We start from the raw sequence: 5,953 nt of genomic DNA, 5'->3' as shown, positions 1-5,953 counted from the left end.
TCTTCCGCTTATCCGAGGTCAGGTTGCGGGGCCAGCAGCTTGAGCAGAGATGCCCAGACTTCCCTCTCCCCGGCCACTTCTTCTAGCTCTTCCGGGAGAATCCCGAGGCGTTCCCAGGCCAGTCGAGAGACATAGTCCCTGCAGCATGTCCTGGGTCTTCCCCTGGGCCTCCTCCCGGTTGGATGTGCCTGGAACACCTCACCAGGGAGGCGTCCAGGAGGCATCCTGGTCAGATGCCCGAGCCACCTCATCTGACTCCTCTTGATGTGGAGGAGCAGCGGCTCTACTCTGAGCCCCTCCCGGATGACTGAACTTCTCACCCTATCTTTAAGGGAAAGCCCAGACACCCTGCGGAGGAAACTCATTTCAGCCGCTTGTATTCATGATCTCGTTCTTTCGGTCACTACCCATAGCTCATGACCATAGGTGAGGGTAGGAACATAGATCGACTGGTAAATTGAGAGCTTTACCTTACGGCTCAGCTCCTTTTTCACCACGACAGACCGATGCAGAGCCCGCATCACTGCGGACACCGCACCGATCCGCCTATCGATCTCACGCTCCATTCTTCCCTCACTCGTGAACAAGACCCCGAGATACTTGAACTCCTCCACTTGAGGCAGGATCTCGCTCCCAACCCTGAGAGGGCACTCCACCCTTTTCCGGCTGAGGACCATGGTCTCGGATTTGGAGGTGCTGATTCCCATCCCAGCCGCTTCACAGTCGGCTGCAAACCGATCCAGAGAGAGCTGAAGATCACGGCCTGATGAAGCAAACAGGACAACATCATCTGCAAAAAGCAGTGACCCAATCCTGAGCCCACCAAACCGGACCCCCTCAACGCCCTGGCTGCGCCTAGAAATTCTGTCCATAAAAGTTATGAACAGAATCGGTGACAAAAGGCAGCCCTGGTGGAGTCCAACTCTTACTGGAAACGGGTTCGTCTTACTTCCGGCAATGCGGACCAAGCTCTGGCACCGATCGTACAGGGACCGAACAGCCCTTACCAGGGGGTCCGGTACCCTATACTCTCGGAGTACCCCCCACAGGATTCCCCGAGGGACACAGTCAAACGCCTTTTCCAAGTCCACAAAACACATGTAGACTGTTTGGGCAAACTCCCATGCACCCTCCAGGACTCTGCTAAGGGTGTAGAGCTGTTCCGCGACCAGGACGAAAACCACACTGTTCCTCCTGAATCCGAGGCTCGACTATCCGACGGACCCTCCTCTCCAGAACTCCCGAATAAACTTTTCCTGGGAGGCTGAGGAGTGTGATCCCTCTGTACTTGGAACACACCCTCTGGTCCCCCTTCTTAAAGAGGGGGACCACCACCCCGGTCTGCCAATCCAGAGGCACTGTCCCTGATGTCCATGCGATGTTGCAGAGACGTGTCAACCAAGACAGTCCTACAACATCCAGAGCCTTGAGGAACTCCGGGCATATCTCATCCACCCCCAGGGCCCTGCCACCAAGGAGTTTTTTGACCACCTCGGTGACCTCAGTCCCAGAGATGGGGAGCCCACCTCCGAGTCCCCAGGCTCTGCTTCCTCATTGGAAGGCATGTTGGTGGGATTGAGTAGGTCTTTGAAGTACTCCCCCCACCGATCCAGAATGTCCCGAGTTGAGGTCAGCAGCGCACCATCCCCACCATACACAGTGTTGACACTGCACTGCTTTCCCCTCCTGAGACGCCGGATGGTGGACCAGAATCTCCTCGAAGCCGTCCGAAAGTCGTTCTCCATGGCCTCCCCAAACTCCTCCCTGCCCAAGTTTTTGCCTCGGCAACCACCGAAGCCACATTCCGCTTGGCCTGCCGGTACCCATTAGCTGCCACCAGAGTCCCACAGGACAAAAGAGACTGGTAGGACTCCTTCTTCAGCTTGACGGCATCCCTCACCGCCGGTATCCACCAACGGGTTCGGGGATTGCCGCCACGACAGGGACCGACTACCTTACGGCCACAGCTCCGGTCAGCCGCCTCAACAATAGAGGCATGGAACATGGCCCATTCGGACTCAATGTCCCCCACCTCCCTCGGGACATGGTCGAAGTTCTGCCGGAGGTGGGAGTTGAAGCTACTTCTGACAGGAGGCTCTGCCAGACGTTCCCAGCAGACCCTCACAACACGTTTGGGCCTACCACGCCTGACCGGCATCCTCCCCCACCATCGAAGCCAACTCACCACCAGGTGGTGATCAGTTGATAGCTCCGCCCCTCTCTTAACCCGAGTGTCCAAGACATGTGGCCACAAGTCCGACGACACGACCACAAAGTCGATCATCGAACTGAGGCCTAGGGAGTCCTGGTGCCAAGTGCACATATGAACACCCCTATGCTTGAACATGGTGTTCGTTATGGACAATCCGTGACAAGCACAGAAGTCCAATAACAGAACACCACTCGGGTTCAGATCGGGGGGGCCATTCCTCCCAATCACGCCCTTCCAGGTCTCACTGTCATTGCCCACGTGAGCATTGAAGTCTCCCAGCAGAACGAGGGAGTCCCCAGAAGGTATGCCCTCTAGCACCCACTCCAGGGACTCCAAAAAGGGTGGGTACTCCGAACTGCTGTTCGGTGCATACGCACAAACAGTTAGGACCCGTCCCCCTACCCGAAGGCAGAGGGAGGCTACCCTCTCATCTACCGGGGTAAACACCAATGAACAGGCTCCAAGTAGGGGGGCAATAAGTATGCCCACACCCGCTCGGCGCCTCTCACCGGGGGCAACTCCAGAGTGGTAGAGAGTCCAGCCCCTCTCAAGGAGATTGGTTCCAGAGTCCAAGCTGTGCGTCGAGGTGAGCCCGACTATATCTAGCCGGAACCTCTCAACCTCGTGCACTAGCTCAGGCTCCTTCCCCTTCAGAGAGGTGACATTCCACGTCCCAAGAGCCAGTTTCTGTAGCCGAGGATCGGACCGCCAAGGTCCCCGCCTTCGGCCACTACCCAACTCACACTGCACCCGACCTCCTTGGCCCCTCCCATAGGTGGTGAGCCCATGGGAAGGGGGACCCACGTTGCCTCTTCGGGCCGTGCCTGGCTGAGTCCCATGGGTGCAAGCCCGCCAGAGGGGGGCCCCGGTGACCCGCGTCCGGGCGAGGGAAAACGCTGTCCAAATTTTTTATTCATCATAGAAGGTCTGCTGAACTGCACTTTGTCTCATCCCTCACCTAGGACCAGTTTGCCTTGGGTGGCCCTACCAGGGGCATAAAGCCCCGGACAACAGAGCTCCTAGGATCATTGGGACACGCAAACCCCTCCACCACGATAAGGTGGCGGTTCGAGGGGGGGTTGGGGTATACACCTTAAGATAAATGCCTGTCCGTGTGTCCACCCTGTAGCTATGTCTCTGTCATTCCAACAAATGGTGCACTAGAAACATCCATCCATCCAATTTCCAACCCGCTGAATCCAAACACAGGGTCACAGGGGTCTGCTGGAACCAATCCCAGCCAACACAGGGTACAAGGCAGGAACCAATCCCAGGCAGGGTGCCAACCCACCGCAGGATACACACAAACACACCCACACACCAAGCACACACTAGGGCCAATTTAGAATCGCCAATCCACCTAACCAGCATGTCTTTGGACTGTGGGAGACAACCCACGCAAACACGGGGAGAACATGCACACTCCACGCAGGGAGGACCCGGGAAGCGAACCCAGGTCCCCAGGTCTCCCAACTGCGAGGCAGCAGCGCTACCCACTGTGCCACCGTGCTGCCCACTAGAAACATTTGAAGTGGTAAAATACATTATCATTCTAACAGATGGCGCATCACAAATATTAATGATGCGTTTACAAATCCAGCACCAAAAGGCATATAAGATATACATATATATGTCATTTTAACAGATGGAGCATCACAAATATTAACACTTCTTATACAAATCCAGTACCAAATGACATATGACAAATACATATTTATTGTATTTGTCATTCCCACAGATGGCGCATCACAAACGTTAACACTGCTTTTACAAATTTGTGACAGAGACGTATGTATTTCATTTGTGTTTTCAGCAGATGGAGCATATATAAAATTTATTTGCATTTATTTATTTGGCCAACACTTTTATCCAAACATTTGAGATACAGTTGGTTACATTTCTTTTTGTTTTTCCAATTGGAACATATATATATGTGTGTGTGTGTGTGTCTGTATGTATGCACAAAATACATTATATGTAAACATTTTTAGTAATACAATGCATTGTGTTTGTCATTCCAACAGATGGCACATCACAAACATTAACACTGCTTTTACAAATTCCTTACCAAATGGCATATGACAGAGACATATGCATTACATTTGTTATTCCATCAAATATAATTCATATAATGTATATTATAATACATATAATGTATAATTTATAATGCAAGTAGCCATAAAATGCATTGCACTGCGTCATACCAACAGATGGCATATAACAAACATTTATAGTAATAAAAGATATTACTGAAATATTTGTGATATGCCATCTGTTGGAACGACAAATGCAATGCACGGGTCTCCCTTATATGGAATTTGGTACGGGATTCATAAAAGCAGTGTTAATGTTTGTGAAATGTCATCTGCTGGAATGATAAATGCAATGCATTTTATTACTACAAATGTTTGTGACATGCCATCTTATGGAATGACAGAAACATAGCAACTGGACAGACACATCATATTTTTTTTAATTTAAAATAACCTTTATTAGGTTATTTTGTCTGTTATATGTGCCATATGTTGGAATGAAAAATGCAACGCATTGTATCAGTCCACACAAAAAAACGCCATGTCGAGAATGACGCCCCGGAGTGACTGTGTTTTAAGTGACGCCATAGCTATTACTGAGTGCAGTGCTGCTCTGTTGAACTTATTTTAACCACACGACACTTATGCACTTCCCCTGGGACAGCTATTGTATTTATGTATTTATATAGTGGTTAAAATGAAAACTATAACAGCGTCAAACTGTTAACCGGATTTCCATCTAATCTGGCATACATAATACAGTTATATTTACATATATAAGTCATCATAGTTTTAACGAAGTAGCTTTAGACATCTTTGTTTCAACCTAAGTTGTTGTGGAATCGGATCAAATCTCCCGGATGTATAACAAGTGCAGCGCAGAAACGTTCAGGCGACTGACTGACCGGAAAGACAGAAGGAGGCTACAGTGAGGAAAGCGGTGGAATATCAGTCTTGGGTGTGCAATTACAGGGCTGAGCAGCGGCCATGCAAACCCAGTCCCTGCAAATTAACTACAAATGACATATTTTCAAGTGTTTTATATGTAGACACCATTTCTTATCTTATGATAAGAACAAATATGATTGGGCTGTTCAGTGACTTTGATTTGTGGGTACAAACAGGTATAGGAAGGACTGAGAAGAGGGGCTATGAAGGATGGCCGAGATCTTCACTTACAAGCGTATCAATAATACGTTGGCTCCTAATGGCTTAAACGACAAATAATAATGTTAGTATGGTCTGTTTTAATGAATTTAATATAATTTATTTATTTAAGTTACTCCCCTCCTTTAACCGTCACCTTATCGTGGTGGAGGGGTTTGCGTGTCCCAATGATCCTAGGAGCTCTGTTGTCCGGGGCTTTATGCCCCTGGTAGGGCCACCCAAGGCAAACTGGTCCTAGGTGAGGGATGAGACAAAGAGCGGTTAAACAAACCTCCTATGAAGAAAAACAATTTTGGACGGCGTTTTCCCTCGCCCGGACGCGGGTCACCGGGGCCCCACTCTGGAGCCAGGCCTGGAGGTGGGGCTCGATGGCGAGCGCCTGGTGGCCGGGCCTGCACCCATGGGGCTCGGCCAGGCACAGCCCGAAGAGACAACGTGGGTCCCCCTTCCCATGGGCTCACCACCTATGGGAGGGGCCAAGGAGGTCGGGTACAGTGTGAGTTGGGTGGTGGCCGAAGGCGGGGACCTTGGCGGTCCGATC

Source organism: Erpetoichthys calabaricus, chromosome 3 (assembly GCF_900747795.2).
Source record: "Erpetoichthys calabaricus chromosome 3, fErpCal1.3, whole genome shotgun sequence".
Lineage (NCBI taxonomy): Eukaryota > Metazoa > Chordata > Cladistia > Polypteriformes > Polypteridae > Erpetoichthys > Erpetoichthys calabaricus.
The sequence above is the reverse complement of the archived record's forward strand: the minus strand, read 5'-3'. Positions refer to the sequence as shown.